This window comes from Patella vulgata, chromosome 1 (assembly GCF_932274485.2).
Source record: "Patella vulgata chromosome 1, xgPatVulg1.2, whole genome shotgun sequence".
In the NCBI taxonomy this organism is placed as follows: domain Eukaryota; kingdom Metazoa; phylum Mollusca; class Gastropoda; family Patellidae; genus Patella; species Patella vulgata.
Genome location: NC_065879.2, coordinates 76,874,703 through 76,885,055, shown reverse-complemented (window position 1 = coordinate 76,885,055; position 10,353 = coordinate 76,874,703).

The following is a 10,353-nucleotide window of genomic DNA, read 5'->3' as shown; positions in this document are numbered from 1 at the left end:
CCAGAATTTGTGCTTTTATGTGAAACCAAATGAAATGAAATGAAATGGGGTTTAACGTCCTACTGGGCTAATGAAGACGGGCATACGCCATACAGTGTGCTATGAAGGAAATTTTGCCCTGGCAGCGGCACTATCGCCTACTCTTTTATCAATTTCCAACTTCCAAATGCAATTTACGTGCATTCCAATATATATACGGGACCTCGGTTTTTCGTCTCATCCGAAGCACTAGACAGTTGTCCTTGTCAGCCCCCCCCCGTTCTGCACCACTGACAAGGGGAAACCACGGCGGAAAATCTGGATGAACTTTCTCGACCAATGCAGGGATCGAATTTATGTGAAACAAAGAAATTCAGAATAGTGATGTGTGTAAATCAAATCTCTTTCATTTGGAATATTTTATTAAAGCCTTACTCTACAAATACAATTATTATTTTAATTAAAGCGACGTTTCGTTGGGGCTCCTCTCGACGCTATCAAGTAAATGACCATGAATATGTTGTTCAAACAACATACTATGGTATTATGGACAGGCTGATTATTTTTATACATACAAAAGAGGCATAAAGAGGGTATAAACGTGAAAAAAAGATTTGTATGTAAAATTGGCATTTATTAGCACAATGACATATTTACATACAAGAATTTTTAGAACTTTTTTTACCCCTTTTTATGCCATTACCCCTGGTCCTATGCAATAAACACGTTGGCAGATTCAATTATGCCAGACATGCACTATGCGAATTTATTCGTCTATTGCTCGGTCGAACTATTCGTCGTCAAAGTTACTCGGGCAATGCAATGTACACACAATGTGAATCAATCTGTTTCACAGAAGTATTGCGAAGACCAATAGCTCTGTAAAGATGACTCGTTTATCATGTGACGTCACATCACGCGGCGTCAATCATTGGCTTAATGGCGCGCACATTGTTTACATAAGACGCTACTAGTCCGTGCAGAATGGTGCCTTTTACTTATTTTGCATACCCATTTACACTAAATAGGAAATATTTTTACTTACATACACTTGAAACGCCATTATTTATTTTTCTAACGCTTAAATAATTATTCTAGAATTTAATTTTCAGAAGGAAAAACTTTAATATTTGGAGCTCATTAAGTCGCATAGATGCCCCTAGCCTATCAGTGACTGTAGCTGACTAGCGAATATTCACTGTTGATCAGCGTGGATGGGAATGTCTGTACCGGTGAACATTTGGCACACCTCGGAGGACTCCAGAAGCCTACATGTAACGTCAGCTGTATGACGAATTCCGCCATATTGGATCTGCTTTCAAGTTCCCGGAATAAAAATGGCGGCGCTCATGAAGACGCCTGTGAAGTGTGTTTTATCTCAAAAAACTGTATGCTGTTTGTTATGTACTCCCGATAGTAAACGCTTGCATTACTGGACTAAATTAAAAGCTAGGAAGGGTACCGGAGTTTGCCGAGGATTACCCAATGTCTTCAAACGACGCCATCTTGAGAACTTCATTCTAAAAGCGGTAAGTTTTCCTAATAGTAAACCAGCAGCCGCATCACAGTTGTATAGGTGTAGCTGCATATCACTCACCGTCATACAGCTGAGACTAGATGTAGGGTACCGGAGTCTGCCGAGGTTTGTCGAATGTACCGACACCCGATTGAATGCGCAGATGCGTTTTTGGCCACATGATTTAGTTGGAGGTCGCCTTTTTGTTTGTCATGCTAAGCTTCGAATGGTTTTGATATTGCAGAGGAATTCTAGGACTCGTGATACTCAATGACTTCAGTGCACCATAAGCCTCTCGTCTTTTTGTTCCCTAACTTTCGTTGGGTCGAAAGCGTTCTACCACACATGGAACAATATGTGGCAACATCTTTAACACAAATACGCAAAAGGTTCACCGTGGAAGTCTTGAGAAACACAAACTGAAGTTTCATATTACAAAATTGTTATTGTATAATGTTCTGTGATTTAGTAACTAAAGAGGCCGCCTACAATGACTGTCAACAACTCAACAGGACTTAGACGGCCACGAAGTCCTCTCATTTATAGTCCCCCATTTCCCCTTTCCCATTCGCAAGGCGTTGTTATTGCCGTTTTGGTTATAATCGAAGAGGTGGTGGGGGGGGGGGTGAATTTAGTTATAATCGAAGAGAGGCGTTTCAAGTTACATGTTCTACCTGGATTTGGTTGATATTGATGGGTGTGACGAAGGATAGCATAATATTTAAAAGGTTTACATGTAGAGCTTTAGTTATACTGAACAATTCACAAAAAGAATCAAAACATGACACTGTATAATGAAATTTATTAAGTAAACATATCGCTATTAGTAAAATATAAATAAAACTTGTTAAAACTTATTGATCTTTCATCGTGAGAACAATATGCAAAGGTACAACTATGTACAAAGACCCATAGCTATAGAGGGTTGTATCAATAGGACTAATAGTATGCAGCACTATGCCTTATGAAAAATAATTTTAAAAGATAGACCACACTATAACAGAGAGAGAGAGAGAGAGATGGGGGTTTAACGCCCACTCGACACAAACTAGGTAATTTTGGGACTAACACATGGTTTAATTTTATTTCAATAATTCGCTTGCGCGTAGATGTCTTTAGCAGTGGGAGGAAAACGGAGGACCCGCAGAAAATCCACGAGGTTGGACAGGCGACCCTACGCCTTGTCACGTACAACCGGGGATTCGAAACCACGCCAGTTGACTCAATGACCGGTCTTATGATACAGCGCCCACGTGCTAAGAATTCGGCCATCCAACACTATAACATAAAACGTCTATCCATAAAAAATACAAAGCTCAGATCAATTTTAGTGTAGCAATTGATTTTTCGCGTTCTACTTCGATTGACTTTGCCGTATCTTAATATATTCTACTCAAATCAGCTGAAATGTATAGTGCTAACGACAATTTAATAAAATCACTCCGATGATTTTTTCATGAAGGAGGATGAAATGGGAAACAGGAATATGAATCCATGTAACATAGCACAGCTGAATAACACAATAGTATACATGATCAAAGAAACTATGTACAGTTGGGCAATGATTGAGCCATAGGGTATAACTGTTATGATTTAACAGTATGAATCCTATATTTCTAGAATATATTACAATGAATTATTCAAGTGTTTATTTATTTACAATATGTATATATTGATGTATTAACAGGAATACATGTATTTGCAATCAATATTATAAAATCGAACAATACAAAATTACGTTGCTCTAATAATTTGTTGACATCATTCCAACATCATTTTTGAAAAAGTGCTTTCCAGACATCTTGCCTGTCATGACAAATATCATCAATAGTGTCGTTACTAAAAATACTGTTCCAGATGCATTTAAATCGGCTATTGTATTTCCATTAATAAAACTAGCCAACAGTGAGGCTGATGCCCCCCCCCCCCCCCCGAAATAAATAGATGGCACATATTAATTAATCGCACATTTTTTTTCAAAAGTATCGAGCAATCAAACTGATTATCAATTATACACTAAGTTTCATACATTCTCCTCATCTAAAGTTAAATATAAATTATTCAAAACTTATTGTATGCCCCTGTATGGGAGCCAACTATGGGATTTCTCACAAAAGTCATTAGCGAGTTTTTATGTAGCCTGGAGAAAACAGGTTAGGAAAGTATTCAACATTTCCCCAAGAACCCACAATAGTTTATTAAATATTATATGTCAGGATTTGTCAATTGAAACTCAGCTTCATAAACGTTTTATTAAGTTTTGTCATAGTATTATACATAGTAGTAATTTATGTCTTCATATATGTGGACGTACTGCGTTGTTGGGGAGTCAGTCTACTATATGTTGGGAACGCCGCCAAACGAGGTCATCTGCTCTATACTATCATATTGTTCCCCTCCATATATAATATAACTGTTTACCAGCGGCTGCCAGGCAGGATACGCCCACATTTTCAAGAGATGGGTAGAGAACAAGCTAAAAACAAACAGGATTTTTTGTACAATCAGGGGCAATAATCCAGAAAGTTATGGCCTGAAATGTGCAAATATCAAAAGGGACTGAGATCCGATAAAAAATTGTGACCTCTCGAGGTTCCACAACCTTCGTATTACACACTTCTACACAATTTGCGTACAAAGAACGGCCATTTTCCCGAAATTCGAATTCAAACTTCATTATGGTGGAATGGTGATGTATTAAAACGGTTTTTAAAAAAATTGTGACCTCTAGAGAATCCGCAAGCTAAAAATGCGATTTTTCGAACAATCAGGGGCCATAATCCAGAAAGTTAAGTTCGGGTATCCACGATTATCAAAAGGAACCAAGATCTTAGTGTGTAATGGTGATATATTCACACGTTTTTTTTAAATCGGATAAAAATTGTGACCTCTACAGGGACCACAAGCTAAAAACGTTATTTTTTGTTCAATCAAGGGCCATAATTCAGGAAGTTACACTCCGATATGCGTGAATATCTAAGGAACCAATATCTTTGAGTTATAAACATGTATTTAAAGTTTCTACCAAATCGGATCAAAATTGTGACCTTGATTTACCAGATGTTTACACTATTTGCGTGCGAGGGGCGGCCATTTTGTCCGGCAGTTTTGGCCCGATTTCTACGAAATTCGAACTCAATCATCCTTAGGGTGTCTTCATTAGCCCAGTCGGAGCTGACCAGTAGGACGTTACACCCCATTTCATTTCATTTGTATGACGTATGCCTGTCTTCACTGGCCCTGTCGATGAAGAACAGTGGAACGTTAAACACCATTTAATTACAATTGTCGAAGGCGACAAATCGACAAAATGAAGGTGACGATTGTCGAGTACATTTTGTCAACTTGTCACATGCAATTATTTCGACTTGTCGTGTCGAGAATATAGAATGGCCGCTAACTATGGAAGTATGGAAGCGTATTTGGGTCACTACTTATTTAGATAATATCGCAACACATCGAACTAAAATATTTCAACTTCATGAGTTATATTACAAAAAATCGACTTAATAAGTCGACTCGACACATTAAATTCACCTCTAAACGACAAAAACTATGTCGATATGTTTACATCATGCCAATAGTCGATTTGACTCTAAATCAACAAGTCATATTTTAATGCAATATATTGACTTAATAATGTCGCCGTTTTCAGTTATGTACCACGTGCTTAATTTCATTGCCCGAGATTGCTTATTCATGAAAGTGCAGCCAATGATGGGGTTTAACGTCCACTCGACACAAACTAGGTCATTTCGGGACAAACATATGGTTTAATTTTAGGGGTCTTTAGCAGTGGGAGGAAACCGGAGGACCCGGAGAAAACCCACTAGGTTTGACAGGCAACCCTACTCCTTGTCACGTACAACCTCGGATTCGAAACCACGCCAGTTGACTCAATGACAGGCCTTATGATACAGTGCGTACGTGCTAACCATTCGGCCATCCACCCCCCTACCACCACCACCCCCCATAATGGATATTAAAATCTCCGACAATAATTGTAGAATTCTCCCCTTTCTTGTCAATTATATCTACCATAGCTGAAAATTCATCGGTGAAAAAAATTGTTTGTTATTTTTTTTCTTTGAGGGTGGTAATTTGTATATAATCCTAAAAGACTTACTATCAGCACTTAAATTACTGTTCCAAGCACCAAAAGAGTTGTTTTGCCATGTGTGACTACAACTGGGTTATTTTGCTCTGATTTCTTCAAATATGATATTTGAAACTTGTGTATTGTGTAACTAAGAACTACGTGATTACTGTGTGAAAACGCGGGGAGATTTTTAGGAGAAATTTTGGATTATCATGTTTTTGGATAGAACATTGCAGTTCAATATGGACATGTTTGTGCTATTTTTAGTATCGGCTTTGTCCTTGTCAATACTACTAGTCTGAACCTTGTGAACTGTCAAGACTAAATACTATTTGAACGAACAATAGAGTTAACAATGTTGTGACTTTTACCATATTCCTGAAGCAATGTACTGATAGCACGATCTTGGGGTTTTGACGAAGTGTGTCTATTGTAAACTGACGGCTTAACGGGAATGACCACCTAATAAAACCGCAATGTTTGTTAGTACTGATATCAAGTAAAATTGTACGTGTTGATGCATCAGGAGCAAACATCAATACTCGCTAATGGTTAGCGTATGCGCACTGTATCATAAGGCCTGTCATTGGGTCAACTGGCGTGGTTTCGAATTCCACCTAATAAAACCGCAATGTTTGTTAGTACTGATATCAAGTAAAATTGTACGTGTTGATGCATCAGGAGCAAACATCAATACTCGCTAATGGTTAGCACATGCGCACTGTATCATAAGGCCTGTCATTGGGTCAACTGGCGTGGTTTCGAATTCCCGGTTGTACGTGAAATGACCTAGTTTGTGTCGAGTGGACGTTAAACCCCATCATTGGCTGCACTTTCATGAATAAGCAATCTCGGGCAATGAAATTAAGCACGTGGTACATAACTGAAAACGGCGACATTATTAAGTCTATATATTGCATTAAAATATGACTTGTTGATTTAGAGTCAAATCGACTATTGGCATGATGTAAACATATCGACATAGTTTTTGTCGTTTAGAGGTGAATTTAATGTGTCGAGTCGACTTATTAAGTCGATTTTTTGTAATATAACTCATGAAGTTGACATATTTTAGTTCGATGTGTTGCGATATTATCTCAATAAGTAGTGACCCAAATACGCTTCCATAGCAAAATTGTCTTTTCAGAGATAAAATCTTCATAACAATTACAATATGTTAACATATTACCAACTTAATATTGCGGTATTTATCGCGCTATTGACCCCTATACGCTTCCATGCCTAACAACCACCATAATGAAGATCTACTCAGAAAGAAATGTCAACACTGGTTTGTTTGTCAGTAAACATCAAAACCTTCAAAATTATTCCACAATTTCTACCCGAAAAGCCGACGGATGGGAATTATGTAACAAACCAAATCGCGCTATACGTGGATATAGAGGGGATCTGTCCCTGCTTTCCTATTGGCAATTTCTTTTCCTTTTTTGGTTTGGGGGGGGGGGGGGTGTCTCTCAGATTAATAACCGAAATTCTGTATAAAATTGCAATATTGCTATTGTTTAGTTAGCTTTCCGCTTTATGGGTTCTCTTCCGGCGTGGTTTCCTCTTGTCGGTGATGCAGGATGGAGGGCCTGACAAGGACAGCTGTCTAGTCGTTCGGATGGGACGGAAAGCCGAGGTCACGTGTACACATTGGCGTGCACATAAAAGATCCCTTGGCAGTTGGAATTCGATATAAGAGTAGGCCGTAGCGCCGCTGCCCGGGCAAAATTTCCCTCATAACACACTGTATGGCGTATGCCCGTCTTATTAGCCCAGAGGAGCAGAACAGTAGGACGTTAAACTCCATTTCATTTCATTTATGGGTTGTCATAATACTACACGTTCCCACGATTATAAATCAGACTCGAGGCCTACCCTTACTAGTTGAAAATTTTTAAATATAACTATTATTTTTAAGAATGTTTTGGATATCGTTTCGCCCAGCTGGTCGTCATTGTTTAGAAACAATAAATGTGCAATTTGTGTACAACTGAGTGTCATTTATATAAACTGTCATAAGGTGCACTGAGTATATTAATAATTAAAATAACCATTAATATATAAAAACGTAATAAAAGTTTGCATTTTACCCAGTTTCAAATAGCTAAAAGAAATTTATTTTGTTCGTTCTGCACGACTGTCTTTCATTTCTTGCTTCTCTTTCTCTGAAATATTGCACCAAATTGCCCGGGTTTTTTATTTGTCTAAAAATCACTACCTTTTTAAAAAAAAAAAGTCCCCAAATATGTTGTCCTCGATTCGCTTCATGGATAATTATGGATAATTGAAATTTTAATAAAGCCGCGTAATACCGACACTGGTAAGGTATATGAAAGCATGTCATATATTATATAAAAACGTGAAAAGTATATTTGCATTTACCAAGCTTCAAGAACTCCTAACATATCTTTATCGAAAATGTTGTATGCACATATGAAACTGAAGCAAAGAATGTAACAAACTCTTTTAAGAGCGTTGAATATGATAAAATGCCCATTTTAAAGCTAGCGCTGTAAGATATGATATGACATATTTTGTTATTTTGGGTGATAAAACACGTATCAATCACCAAGAAAATAACATTTTTTTACCAACTGTTCAGAAAATGGAAGAAAACTTAATTTAGAGTGATCCTGTATTTGTAGGTGTTTTTTTTTCAATTCGGTCTAGATTTGCCAAGACAAATAATTCCTGGTAATCTCACCAATTGATAAGCATCTTGTGGCGAGGTGATTAAGGTTGTTGATTAGGTAATCAAGTTTAGTTTGTTGATCATCATGGACGCCGCCGCACGATCATAATATTAATCAGATTGGTGTACAATTGGCTAAAGTATTTATAATATATACGGGGATCACGTGGCTAAGTGAGTTAGACGCTGGCTCGCTAGCCTAGAGGTCGGGTGTTCGATTCCTGCATTGGCCGAGAAAGTTCATCCAGATTTTCCGGCGTGATTCCCCCTTGTCAGTGATACAGGACGGAGGGCCTGACAAGGCGGCTGTCTAGTTGTTCGGATGGGACGAAAAACCGAGGTCCCGTGTACACATTGGCGTGCACTAAAAGATCCTTTGACAGTTGGAATTCGATATAAGTGTAGGCCGTAGTGCCGCTGTCCGGGCAAAATTGCCCTCATAGCACACTGTACTATGGCATATGCCCAGTTCGGAGCAGAACAGTAGGACGTTAAACCCCATTTCATTTCATTTCATTTATAATATATACTGGCTTTAAGTACAAACGATTTTGATATGACCATTTTATCTGCTCTTAAACCATAGTGTTTTAGATAATAAATCAGACGAATAAAACGCAAATAACGAGAAGACAAACCAAATGTGGAGTGAAATTAATAAAAGCAATATAAATTTTGGGACAGTATGCTAATTTTAGAAAGACTTTTAATTTGTAACAGTCCTCTATATTTGCTCGGGGCAATTACGACGACCATTTCCTAACTCTGTATCATTAACTGACAAGCATAACTGGCTATATAATCCAGATATCCCTTGCAATGTAATGTGAAATGCGATATGAAATCCTTGGCTATTATATTTCTCTACCTATAGAGAGAATAAAAACTGAAATACTACAGAAGAAACTAGTCCAGTTGGTTTTGCGATTTGAACCCATATAAGAATTTGCTACTTTGGAAACAAACTTTGATGAGTGAAACTTGTTCAACAATATGCCACTGAATTTATGGAAAATACGAAGGCTTATACGTGTATATAAGCAGTATGATAATTCAGGATTTGTGACGAAATGTTAATATAAATAAAGCCTACATTTAACAGTTACTTAATACCCACTAAAAGAGGACCATTGTGTAATCGAATTGTTTACTGTCTTCGCTACATAACCAATAAATAGCTCGAACAGGTCAGAACATAGAAAGCCACCAAATGCGATGGCCAATAATTAAAAAAAAAACTACCCACATACTACACCCCCGCCATGTTACATTGTTGTACTTTGTTTGTTTCGCTTGATGTCAATATTTCGATGGGCAGAATTTAAACTATAGTTTAATGTACACAAGTAACGACAAATACATTCTGAAAATGGGCACTCTCTCAATTAAGTTACGTAACAAACATGGCTTTTAAAATTAGATTTTTACATCTTGGGGTCCTTCCTCCCGAATACAATGTTTTGAGAGGGATATGAAACAAATTTTTGATAGATTAATTTGATATTAGATTGAATTTTCAAGATACTAACTTGAATTTTTAAAACACTAACATGAACTTTCAAGATATTAACTTGCATTTTCAAGATATTTACTTGAAACGAAAGGCTCAGGTCTGTAGTGCGCAAAGAGCATGTATGTTGTTGTTGTTTGTTAGTTGTATTTTACGTCCGCTTCCACCGTGGTGTATGGGGACCTATTCTTATTTAAGATGTGTGTGTGTGAGTGAGAGAGAGAGAGGGGGTTAGCGTCCACTCGACACAAGGTCTGTCATTGAGTCAACTGGAGGTGGTTTCGATTCCCCGGCTGTACGTGACAAGGAGTAGGGTCGCCTGTCCAACCTCGTGGGTTTTCTCCGATTTCCTCCCACTGCTAAAGACCCCTATCCGCAAGCGAATTATTGAAATAAAATTGAACCATGTGTTACTCCCGAAATGACCTGGTTTATGTCGAGTGGACGTTAAACCCCATTTCTCTCTATCTCTCTTAGTTAGTTTTAAATAATTTTTGAAGATGACTGTTTATTAAATTTTGTAATTAAAATTATGATCATTAATAGACTAA